General features: G+C 39.6%; 2 long non-coding RNA genes across 2 annotated transcripts; one reads left to right on the forward strand and one right to left on the reverse strand.

Annotated features, from left to right (window-relative positions):
- The first annotated feature begins 1,073 nt into the window (after nucleotides 1-1,073).
- Nucleotides 1,074-6,952, forward strand: LOC145425633 (uncharacterized). The gene is made up of 3 exons (XR_013906346.1): nucleotides 1,074-1,323; nucleotides 5,378-5,526; nucleotides 6,814-6,952. It is a non-coding gene; the product is annotated as an uncharacterized LOC145425633 (long non-coding RNA).
- Nucleotides 2,978-8,486, reverse strand: LOC113014718 (uncharacterized). The gene is made up of 6 exons (XR_013906341.1): nucleotides 8,368-8,486; nucleotides 7,778-7,813; nucleotides 7,072-7,657; nucleotides 6,607-6,985; nucleotides 4,236-4,334; nucleotides 2,978-3,102 (listed from the first exon to the last, which is right to left on the reverse strand). It is a non-coding gene; the product is annotated as an uncharacterized LOC113014718 (long non-coding RNA).
- Between the last annotated feature and the right edge of the window lie 4,831 nt (nucleotides 8,487-13,317).

Raw genomic sequence — 13,317 nt, forward strand, 5'->3', positions numbered from 1 at the left:
CTCCAAAGCGCTTTACACTACATTCAGTCATTCACCCATTCACACACATTAATACACATAAATATTCTGATTATAAATGATGAGAAGATTTTAAGAGTCTGTGTTTTGTTTTTCATAAATCGTGCAAGAAAAAACATTTAATTGTAGGTAAATTCAAATGCTAATATACAGAACAGGTTCAGTACATCAGACACAGCCTCTCAACTGTCTGGCCTTATGTACAGGTCCTTTAGAAATAAACTATGAAATGAATAACATGCCATCGCTGTCTGGTACACAAACATCAACAAATTTCTGTATTAAACACCCTGAATGTGACTGACAAGTACAAACAGGTTTTTATACCTTTGTTTTATCATTTTGTACAGACTCTGGGCTTTTCCACAAAGTATGTGAAGCCATTTTACCCATTTTAGCTCAACAAAACCCACACTGCAGTATACAAATGTTAAAAAGGTTATAAATAAATAAACTCTGAATTTAGACTCTCAAAACCCGCTGAAGTTCATACTTTAACATACTGGATGTGTAAACTTATCTGCGTGTGAATGTATCACAGTAAAGCTTTTTTAATTAGTTTATAGACTTTATAAACAATTTAAAAATCACAGACTTTACACAAAAATAAAAACTTTAAAAACTTGAGTTTCTGATATTTGAAGGACAATAATAAGCGTGTTTGAATTATTGGATGCATATTATCTTTATGACTGACCTGTTTTCTTCTTATTTTAGAGCTAACAGTCAAACAAGCAAAGGATGTAACTCTGGAGTGCTATGGCCCCAGTGATGCTAACATAATGATAAGCTGGCAAAAGCCTGACCTGCAGTCAGAGTATTATGTGTTCTACTTCAGCGATGAACACATTCACAAAGACAAACAGCATGAATCATTTAAAGGTCGAGTGGAGCTGAAAGATCCAGAGATAAAGAATGGAAACTTTTCTGTGATTCTCAAAAATGTCACCATGAACGACGCTGGAATATATGAATGTTATGCTGGATACAACAGACAGAGACCTCAGCTTTTGAAGAGCATCAACCTGAAGGTAGAAGAAGGTGAGTGTGAAGTTGAGCTGCTTCCTGGTTGTTGATGTTTGTTTCTAAAGATGTTGTTGATGAGACTTTGTAGAAAGCAGCTGGTCTGAGTGATGTGATCAGAGTGCAGTAGATAATGTCTGACAGCAGTTTGAAGAGGAAATGGATTCTGTTCTGTTCTTCACTCATCACCTACCTGACAGCTGACACCTCACACCTGTTTCTCTCCTGCAGGTCAACCAAGAGGACAAAGTGGAGGGAAGGAGGATGAGAAGAATGACGGAGGTCAGAATTGTGGACTTACAGTTGGTCTGTCAGTTTCTGCCATGCTTCTTGTTGTTTTTGTTCTACAGAAATCAGGGCGACTTCTTCCAAATAATCCAATGATTTGTGTTCAGTGGGTTCATAACTGAGCTGTGAGTCCTGCTGCTGTTCCAGGTTATTATCAGTAAGTTCAGCATTCAGACTGACAGAGGAGAGACACAGGAAACAAGACAAAATGAAACTTTGCATTGTTTTGCATAATTATTTGATCTCTGATGTTCCTGCTCACCATACCAACAAACTGCCTAATTTTAAAAATAATTGTCAGTTTAAATCATTATCTGTTGTTTATAAAATATTTTATTTTATATATATTTTAGATTTTATAAAAAAAATAATAATAATGTATTTGAATTGTTACAGATTATCTAGTATCTACATTATCTAGTATCTAATATCTACACACACACACACACACACACACACACACACACACACACACACGCTAGATAGGTTAGGCTACACTCTATGGTAGGAGAGCCAAAAATACAGCCTGAACCAGCCCATTGGATGGGTTTGAAAAATGGGGGGTCTTACTTTTTTTGACAAAAATAGACAGAACAAAATTGTCAATATTTTTTTGAGTGAGTGAATAATTTAATAAAAACAGTTGTTCTTCAACTGTTTTGTCTTCAATTGTCAGCTCACTTTCATGTAATTACATTTAAAAGTCAAAGATTTGCTGCTCCTAGCTTCTCTCTCTCTTCCGTCCTCCCTGACAGAAGGTTTTTCAGACAGGCTGAGCAATCAGGCTTAAAAAGAGGAACAATGATCACTTTTAGGTTTTAAAAATAATCTCATAATTAATATGGGGCTGGGGTGGTAGAGTGCAGTGGTTAGCATGGTTGCCTTACTGCAAGAAGGTTCTGGATAGCAATCTGCCAGATAGGGTGTTTTTGTGTGAGATTCCTCTGAGCACTCTGGCTTCCCCCAAAACTCCAAAAACATGCATGTTTGATTAATTGGTGATTCCTAATTGAATTTTTTGGTATGTTAGCTCTATGACAGCTTTGATGGAGACTAAATTGAATAACCAGTGCTCTGGAGAAAAGAGGGAAAAAGTCAGAAGCAAGACAGAATACATGTGTATATGAGAGAGAGGTGGACAGGTGAACATGTATGGAGTAAAAAATTTAAATATCAGGGGGATGACAGGAGGAGAGAAGCTGCAGAGAGGCGTGTAAGACTGCAACTCTGCTTCCTGGTCCCAACTCTGGATTGTCATATTTTGGGGGGTTTAATAAATTCAGCCAGATTTCTAGAAATGAGGGCTGCTCCATCCAAAGTTAGATGTATGACATTTAGTAACTGTTAAAATAATGTATGTTTCCTGAGCAGAATATTTATACTAAATCTCAAGACAAGATACCTGTGGTAACTCCTCAAAAAGTACCCCTAATCTGTTTATTCCAGGCTCAATATCTTTAGCTTTAAAATCCGCTTTTTGCATTTCAAAATAATCCTTCTTTATTTTACCCTGGGCCTTGGTGGTGACCCTTAATTCAAACAACCTTCTTCTAATTGGTTTCCGATGGCCAACAGAAGGTTTGAACAACAGCTTGGTGGAGCATGAGATGTGAAATGTCTTAGCATAAAGAGTGGAAGAAAAAGTAAATACTGCTAGATTCTATCCAAAGTTATAACTAAAGAGCAGCTGTACCTCTGGTCCTCTTTGCTCTGATGGTTATCTGATGATGTCTTCTGTTCTCACTGCTGAGTAGACTGCAGCTGGATCACTCCCTACACAATAAAATGAATTCAAATTACTGCAGATATAACAAACATTACAGCACTCTTATATTTAAAAAGAAAATACACGAGCACTGCTGGTACAGTTCTCTTGGATGTTTTATGCCATGTTTGATCATAATCTTCCATTTATTCCCAGTGTTGCTATAACCAGTAATGTAGTTAATGCACTACAGCTGTGACAAATATTTTATTATTTGTAATGTTACATCATGAGAAGAGTAAGAGAAGTAAGAGAAGAGTAAGTCATAAGGAATAATGTTTATAAACCACAGCAGCTTTTCACACTTTTTTTCTTATCCTTTTCTCATCATCTCTTTGCTATGAAAAGACTGACCATATGGAACTGTTTGTGTGCAAAATGAAGGTAGAAAACCACAGAGCTGCCAGAAGCTATTAATATAGACTGACACACTTCACCACAGAGCACAAAGCAAACTGTTGCTTTGCAACATGAATGCTATTATTAACCAAATCAAAATAGACTGGGGCAAGAATTCTCATTAGCTTCAGAACACAAAAACAGGATGCTGCGTCTGTGGTTATAAACCGAACGTTGGCTGTACCTGAAAGCAGGCAGTTAGTCATCTTTGTTCTGTTTAATCTGTCTCTTTATACATCCTGCTAACAGCTTGTGTGTGAACAAAACCCAAATAGCAGAGACATGGGTACCTCTTCTGAGCTGCTTTGGGCAATTGTTGCTCAATTGCAAAACTGCTGAATGATCTGTTGCCCAAAAGTTGATAGAAAGTCACAACGACATTATACTGTATATTAATCATTACTAATAACAGATCAACAGTCTAGATTAACTACAATCAGTCCCATTAGGCTCATGACTGACCTAAAATAATAACAGAATACCTCAAAACAAGATAATTAGTTTTTTCATAATGTCCAGGATTCTGGTGAGCGACTTAAAATAACCAATTCTGCAAAACTCAGAATACGCCTGGTAGCCTGGTGTTACTTACCAGATGTCACTAGTTACTAAGATGGAGATCATTATAAAAATTAAACATTTTAATGTGTTGTTAGGATTTTAATGTTAACATTTAGATCAAAACAAAGCATCAGTTCTTGAGTGTAGAAGTGAACCAGGAGACAAAGAAGAACAGATGTACCTCTCATCTTTGATTTATTTTTCTTGTCTCTTATGATGATTTCTCCGTAAGTGACATCTTCAGTTCTCACTGCTGAGTAGACTGCGGCTGGATCACTCTCTGCACAATAAACACACAATAATACACACACAGAGGACATTACTGCAGATCATGCAGAGTTGCTGATATTGATATTGATACTGCTCCTGCAGAAAGATTTTTGAATCTTTTCATTTACTATTCATATTGTTATATCGGTAAATAAATTAACATAAACGCTCCTTTACAGATAAATCCAGGATCAGGATGAGGCCCCTTTTTCAGGTTCCTGGCCTTTTTTTGTGATGCACGATATAGGCTGTCTGTCTCGATAGACTAAAATAAATTATTCTACCTACCATCATGCAGACAAAAACTAATTTAAACATTTTCACATCTATTCGCTGCATGTTATTTTATTGTTATACTTATATTTACACATACATAGTTTAAATAACTTAACTCTGTTAAAACTATTCCCCTCAGTCATGGCCGCTTCATGTTTATTGGCATCAGCAGCATCAGATGGGCTTATCTGCTGCTTCAATGCTACAAAAACATTCCATTTAAGAATTATTTAATATTACACAGATCATCCTGGAACCTATAAATTGTGTTTATTTTCATCTTAAAACTAAGGATTGTCGTGAATTATCCTCCACTTATTGGGTTCTAATAAGCTAATGACCTTGGTCATATTAATTTGTTTTATAACCAAGGTTGTGCTGACCTTATTGGCCGTGCTGAAAATACAGAGTTTGATCTGTATAATCTCTTTATCAACTGCACCTGTGGTCTGTAAACAGGTTAGTTAACACAGTATATTTTTCAGTATCTTCCTCCAACGTCTTTCTTTTTTTGAGCTTAGCCTTTTCAATTCCTTGTGGCCTCGTGCTGCCCTCTATAATCACAGACTGATGCTTAACAGTGTTCCTGTCACATGCAAGTTTGATCTCATACCCTCTGGCGGACAGAAGCTCAGAGATATACAGATATATGGAGGGAGATGTTGCAACAGTTTGAAAATACAACACGTTGGAGAAAAAAACAAAACAATGCAAAACGTTCCATGGTCCATGGTCAGACTTCACATCTGTGCCTGTTTGTCTGTGTCTATATGTCAGGTCGAGTATCAGACGCCACCTCTCTGGGAACATCTCAGGCCCTCCCAAGTATGGAGGCCTATCTCCCCCCACCACACGCCCTGCCGGTGGCTGATGCCCTCAGCCGTCGGTGCATTGGTGGTTCTTGGTGTCTGGGGCTGGGAGCTCAGGTATGCACCAGCTCACTCCCGGTGGCTGCTTGGCAAGGCCTGGCGCCCGTGGCTCGGTCGGGCCTCTTTCCAAGCAAAAGCTTGCAAAAGCTTCTCTACCATTTTTTTTCCTACTCAAACCTTTTCTTCTGTTCCAAAAAGTTGATTCTGTTCATCTGGTTAGTGGGAGAAAAAGCTACGTCCAGATGAACAGAATCAACTTTTGGGGATTTCTTTACCTGGATGAATGAGCATGCATCAAGACCTTGTCTCCTGTTTTGTGGCCAGCCAGGGAGCATAAGCGTTTTACTTTTTTGGTTTCACTTTATTGTTCACTGTTTCCTTTTCTGCTGGTTGTTTTGGCAGTGTAGAAGCTACTACTTAATGGTGTGAGGTAATTATAATTAATTATTATAATTATAATTATAATTAATTTGTTTTCCTAATTTTTATTCTTCTTTACTCTATAATAAAACCAGATCTTAATTATTTATGAATTTGAAGATCAGAGAAAAAGTCCTCCTGGATAAAACTATGATCATAATGCACATGTGGACATTTTTTACTATTTTAAGTTTAAATGTAATTTTGAAAAAAAAAAACCTAAAAAATAAGTGACATCCTTTTAAATTGTTGCATTTTATTTTCTGTTTTTATTTTATTTTATCTTTTCTTTATTAGTGAATAGTAGTGTTCTCCCTGCTGAACAGAGTGCAGCTGGATCACTCTCTGCACAATATAAAACACATGCAGAGGACCGAGTTGGTGCCTTTTTAAATGTATGTGTCTGAAAAATACTATGGCTGACTGTGCAGGTAATAGTACTATTTAAATGTTCTTAGTGCTAATTAACAGGTGTCTGTGTGATGCATTAGTGCAATGGATGTAGCTTGTAAACATTATTGTACATTATTGTCTCATCCAAATATAGTTACTTCTAGCTAAAAAAATAAATAAAAAATTATGGTATGCTTGCATCCCATAACCTTGGGTCCTAACTCTCTACAAACCCTGAAACATAAAAATGCCCAGTGTTCTCAACACTTTATAAATACTACAATCATGCAACCCCACCCCCAACCCAGCAAAAGACAATATTACCTCTTTGTCTGGCTGACTGTAGTTGGTGAGTTGATATTTTGATGTCACTGTACATGACGTCATCTGTGATGTCTTCTCCATTTTCTTTTTGATCTGCTGAAATGAACCAATAATGTTTAAGAAAGTTGTTTCCCTCTGCCATAGAGAATAAATACTAACACTAATGCTAATGTAATCATAATGAGTGTATACTTTACTTTGTTCTAGAAAACAAACCTGGACACGTATAGTCTACAAGTCTGAGTCTCACCTTCAGGTTTCCTGTGAACAAGTCGTCTAATCAGCAGAACCACAACACAGACTGATGCAGCAGTCAACACAGGGAGGATGATATGGACAGGAGGAGTGGATGTAGGTGGAGGTGTGGTGGTGTTTTTCTCTAAAATAAAGCAAACACAGTCATTAAGTTGTCGTCACATTGTGAATGTTGAAAGCTGCAGAAACACAGACAGGTGAGTGTGTCACCTGTGACAGTGATCCAGCTGGATGGAGACTCTCCATGACCGCTGATGTCACACTTGTAGAGGCCTTCATCAGACCTGGAAACATGCTGGATGGTCATGTGACCTGTAGTCATGTTCCTGATGAGGGAGCCATCTTTATAGAAAGCAGCTGGGAGGCTGAAGGAATTCTTTTCTTCGCAGAGCAGAGTGACGTCATCTCCCTCCATCACAGGGAGGACAGGACTCTGCAGGATCACTGATCCACCTCAACACAGAGACAAACTACAGCATTTCATCCATTTACACACAGCTTCATCAACACTAACTCCACACACTCAGCTTACCAGTGACTGTCAGGTTAACCATGTTACTGATGGGACCCTCTCTGGACTCACACCAGTAAACTCCACTTTCCAGTGTGTCAATATAACTGATGTTACAGGAAGAACCAGCTGGTTTTCCAAACCCAGCTCCACACTTTGCTCTGGTGTCTGTTGTCGTGTTTCTCCTCAGAGTCCATCCAGCAGAGCTGTCGTCCTCCTCACAGCTCAGAGACACAAAGTCATCCTTAAACAACTGAGAGCTGCTGGGACTCACAGTCAGACGAGCTGTGAATTACAATGAAAAACTGATGATCTTTTTACTTTACACTCTGAAACATGAACTCAATCAGGTCATATCAGTGAGCATTTATTAGGTTTAAACTGTGACAGAAGAAGGTTACTGACCTTGGTTTGTTGTGCAGCTCAGCAGTGAGATCAGAACTAAAGAGAAATGACACTCAGGTTGGTTTGAGCTGAACATGAAGAACAACTCCACACAAACAGCTGACAAACCTGCTTCTCTGCTTTTTTTTTTTCAATCTGATGTCAGCAACACCTTTCAATAATATTTGGGCAACAAACACAGTAATCAGTAATCATACTAACAAATATACAAATATCCAGACAATTTGGATTCTTCAATCCCCTCTGTCTCAGTTTTTATCTGGGAAACAGCTCTTGAGGTTATGGTTGTGATTATATAAATTCACTGTGAGAAAATACAAAATATCCACTACTTTGAAATAACACGATAGACTAACGTGTCCACTGTGTTGATATAACGAGTGAATGATTTGAGCTTTTCACTGCCTGCTGTGTTTCCTCGACTCCTGAGCAAAGATAAAGAGTCAGTTCAGACCTGCAGTTGGTCCTCGTGGTGTTTGAACTTGAATTCAGCCTGATTTGTTTTTCATGTCTTCTCCTCCATCATCAGTTATCAGGAGAGCAGACAGTCAAAGTACAAGAATTCAAACAAACACAGAGATTCTACTTACAGAGCAGACACAGCACAGATGTTTCCTTCATCATCCTTCTCACTCATTTGAGCTTTTCTTCATTTCTGTCACTGACACCAAGTAAAGCCCGCCCTCTTCCTCTGAGCACCAGCTTTTCTATTGGTTCAAACATAGAATTGGGAAACTAAATTTTTTTTTTTGAGTAAAATGATAAAACTATTTAAAAAAAATATAACTAGAAAAACATTACAAGATCTTTTGTCTTAAAAAGTTGAAGCTGTAATGCCCACACAGTCTGTTCACTGAGAAGACATTTGAAAAACTCACTATCTTTTGATGCTAGTGATCTGTAGTTTGGTTGATGAACAAATCCATGTCCATGTAGTTACATCCCTGTCAGTGAGAGAGGCAGAGATGAGCTGAAACACAGGAATCAAACCAGGGACGCTGCTGTTATGGAGCTGAACTGGAACCATTCAGACACTGAGGCCCTCTGAACACATTTTAATTACAGCTGTGCAGAGACACACTGATGACCAGTGTTGGGACTAACGCGTTATTAAGTAACGCGTTACAGTAACTACATTATTATTGTGGTAACGAGCACGGTAACTAGTTATTATGCCAAAATCAGGAACGCGTTAGTCGTTACTGGGATTTAGATAGGGTCGTTACTCGTTACTTCGTGTGGTGGCTATCGCGGAGCTTCCACAGATTCTGTAACATTAGCAAGTGGTGGAGGGCAGCAGGTGGATGAGGGAAAGCAACACGTTCTCGGGCTGGAGAAAGGGGACGCAGAAGCAAAAGAGACCCGAGGCGGCCGCTGGTCCGAGTGTGAACTGAACTTCAGGTAAGAAGTTATGACCTGCAGTCTCTCTGGGTCAGATATGAACCAAGTTTAGGTGGAGTTTATTTTCGTTATGCTGACTTTTTCCGTACTGCGTGCTAGCTAGCATGACGGAGTTTCTATACAGCTGGGTGGGTGCTATGAAGTTAATGATGTTGAACTTTATTTTGTTCATAAGTTATTAGAGTTGTCAACCGTCCCGTCTGGTATTCAGAGAAAATATTACGCGTTTCTTATTGAGGTGAAAAGGAACAGAGTTTGTCCCGTAATTCAGCTACAATGAAAAAGGCACAAAGCTGGAGTTATTCTGTGTCTTTGCTGCACAGCTGCCTCTTCTCCTCTCATCCTCCCCCCTCCCTCTCCCGTTTCTACTTCAATCATGAAAACTGATCAATGATCAGCTGATCGGCTCTCTTGTTTGCGCCGAAAGAGGAAACCAGCAGATGTCGCGCTAAACAACAGTAGCACGTTTAAGCTTGATCAGCTGTTGTTAGAATTTATTTAATATTAATTTCTAGTATCAGCTGATGTTTGCTGGAGCCACAGCTGCAACAAAGCTGCTGGTCATGATATCGGTTTGTATATCTGGTGAGAGGGAAACATGAAGATGAAACCAGGAGATGTCCTTACTGGATCATCAGAGCTGAACAGGTGATGGAGAAACAGGTTTACCTTTTAGGTGACATGAATGAGTTGAAGTTATGAACTGTTTCTGAGAGACAAATAACACCAGGATCCTTTTCTATGTAGCTGACAGCTGGTAACTGTGCAGGTGCGGATCTAGCAAAGTTTTGCCAGGGGGGCCAGGTAGGGCATTAACAGGGAGAGGTGGGCACAAAGAAATACTTTTCTATCTTATTCTCATTTAAAATTTCTAGCTTTTAAAAAATAATTATCTGAATCTTACAACAAATGATTGATAGATTGATGCATATATACCATCAAAACAGTGTACATCACTGTCACAACAGTGTTTGTTTTCATTCAAAGGCTTTATGATTTTTCCTATAATGGTGGGCCGGTCTCTAGTCAAAATGTCCGGGCCAATTTTCTGTCCCAGTCCAGCCCTGTATGCAGCTCATCTGCAGTCTGGTGTTACCAACATCTTCCTATTCAGAAGGCAGAATTTCCGAGTTCTGAGTACAATCGAAAGCACCACGACTGCAGTTTTTGTGTTGGATGTAAAAGGCGCACATGACGCTGTGACGTAGGCTAGAATCATGGCAGCAGTCAATGACGGTCCAGGCGTGGGATTTCTCTCGTGGAAATATGCACATTATCTTTTCCTTTCTATTGGTAGGTGGCACAGTGCACCTGTGGCAAGTAAACAAGCTAGAAGACTGGCAAAGTTATGGAAGCAACACATTAACAAGAGAATTCTGAGTAAAACCAAAGTTACTTTCCCTAGTAACTAGTTACTTTGAAAGTAACGAGTAACTTGAAGTAACTGGGTTACTTTTGAGAGAAGTAACTAGTAATGTAACTAAGTTACTATTTTAAAGTAACTTACCCAACACTGCTGATGACTGACTGGAACACTATGATTCACATTTTACATTAACACCATCCTCACACATGGTTTATATATGACCACTAGAGGGAGACATTGCACTTTACATACTACCATGGATGCCAGCTAATTAGCAATGCTGTCCCCCCTTTATTATGCAGACTTACACAGAGCATCATGTATCCCAATTTCTTGAGTGGAGAATAATATTAGTCTTATCTTAACACTTAACTGACCAACAACTCAAATAGAGTTAATTCCGAGCTGAGCAGCAAATCCATCAGGATTATCTAGCTGAGGTCCACCAAGCTCCACCACTCAGTGAAAGCACTTGTGGAGCTGTCTGATTAGGTAGTCCTCCCCCAGTTTGGACAATCCAGCAAGCGGTTCAGAGAATCAGCCTGGTGTTGCCTTCCCTTTCTCAGCAGAGACCACATGGAAAACAACCACAAGATCTGAGGGTCCTGTAAGCAGCCTCTGGACTAACTGAAAACGAAAAGCAGCACCTCTACTGGCTAAATGGACCAGGCCTTCCTTGCTAGAGAGAAAAAGGACACTTTGAGGAATCCAGTGCAACTTGTCCCAAACAAAATCCACATATGAATATATGCGATCCAATCTTGCCAAAGACAAATGATTGTCCTTAGATTGACTCCAAGCATCTATGATTTCTGTTGGAAGCCCCTTCAGACATCTAACAGGTCCACAGCTGCAGTCAGCTATCTGAGCCTGTGGGTAATGGGTTTTCAGTGCAAGTGAAAATCCCCACATAAAAACAAATACTCCTCATCCCTACAATCTTAACAGTGTCACATTGGACATTTATATAGAAAAAATAACATTGTATCCACCCCTTTGGTTGGAGTATATATATCGAGAAAAGCAATGATAGGTTTTGTATTGTTGATTGTCATTTATGCTTAGAAACATTTACTCATATATGCTTAGAAGTGTATAATCATTTGTAGATTGAAAGAATGTCTCATCCTAAGAGGTCTGTAACAACTCTGTGTAGCATAAAGAGGGGGTGAGTTCACTCCCCTACAGAGGAGAGATCGTATCTTCCTTTGCTGATTTATGGTATAGCAAACACACGTATATCTGTTTAAGTATAAGAGCCTTTTGTTTAGATGAACTGCTGGACTTCCTTACCGGGGGGGGGGGGGGGGGGGGTCTAGTCTACCCTCTTCCTGACCAAGGATGTTTGCTTGTGTGCTTTTATGACCCTTTGATCAGCAGTACCCCCCCCCCCCCCCCCACACACACTCACACACACACATCCACCACACACACACAGGCAAGGTACTCTTTGTGTGTATGTAGACGTCATATGTTAATGAACCTATGCATATTCATGTAACCTCAATAAAAGGACAGTGGTACGGGAGAACGGACGAGAGCAACTGGGGTCAAGCGAAGGGACGGCGCTTTGTCCGGTTCTCTCCCGTGCACGAGTAACATGAAGAACTTGCCTACTTCGTGTCTTGCTTTGCGGTGTAATTATATTGTCTTCAACGTTCCAGCGAATAGGTTTATGCTACAAACTTATCAAGCAAAATTCACATTTTCATATTTGGCTTTAACTTTCAATAAATGCTTTGCATGAAAGAGGAAAAAAATCTTACAGATCCCCACCCCTCCACTAAAGCTCCACTTGTGACTAAAAATGATCTCAAGCCCACAGCGCTTCCTCCAGTCACTCTCACTGTTTCTTGAACTGACATTATATCTAACTCCTTTAAATACACAAGCTTGAAAAAAGCAGCTCTTTTCTTTTCTCTAGCATTGCTTAAATTTAAAGTGCCTATTTCAAATTCACACATAAACAAGGAGAGATTGAGAAAAAAAAACAGGGACATACATGTCTTGATCTGTTAACACACCATCAACAAAATTTCCAGATTTTTTTTGTCAAAACCTGAGACGACTCAATCAACTCCTTCAGGTCTGTCCTCCATTTTTACCAGCCTGAGGCCTTTGTCGTCTGTAAGAACCTTCTGATTTCAGCAGCAGAGTACAGATTTTGCTGTTCCTGGTTCAGAGACAAATCACCTTCAGATACTGCTCACTCCTGCTTTCTTTCCTCTCTTGGCTTTTAAAGTTTTAGTACTGCTGTGTTAGTATGGCAGGTTCAGAGCTCTTCTTCTTCTGGGACAATTTCAATAAATCTTTATCAAACATATTGTCATTCTCACAAAGATCCTCACACACAGATTCATGAGTTGTTTCATTTTTCTGATTTATGTCAAAAACACCTGCAGACTGGTCATTATTCATACCAGTCTCTATGATGTCAGTGCTCCTCTGATTGTAATGCTCACATGATTGTCATTCTCTCAGACCTATCACTGATCATAAGGGGGTAACTTTCAACCAACTTCTCAGTGGGGGGGGGGGGGGGGGTTGTCTGCCTTAGTAATATCGGGATTGCCGTGGCCTTGGCAGGCTCTGCAGGGGTGATCTATGTTTCCCCACCAGGTGCCTTGAGTGGCACACGCCCTTTAACTGCATCATCCATTGGCAGTGTGTTTCTTAGCCTTTCTGGATAGGATGAAATAAAATGCAACCACAGCCATTTAAGGGGAGCACTCTGTAACTGAGGTCATTCCCAGTAATGTCTGAACTGGCACTG

The sequence above is a fragment of the Astatotilapia calliptera genome, chromosome 3 (assembly GCF_964374335.1).
Source record: "Astatotilapia calliptera chromosome 3, fAstCal68.1, whole genome shotgun sequence".
In the NCBI taxonomy this organism is placed as follows: domain Eukaryota; kingdom Metazoa; phylum Chordata; class Actinopteri; order Cichliformes; family Cichlidae; genus Astatotilapia; species Astatotilapia calliptera.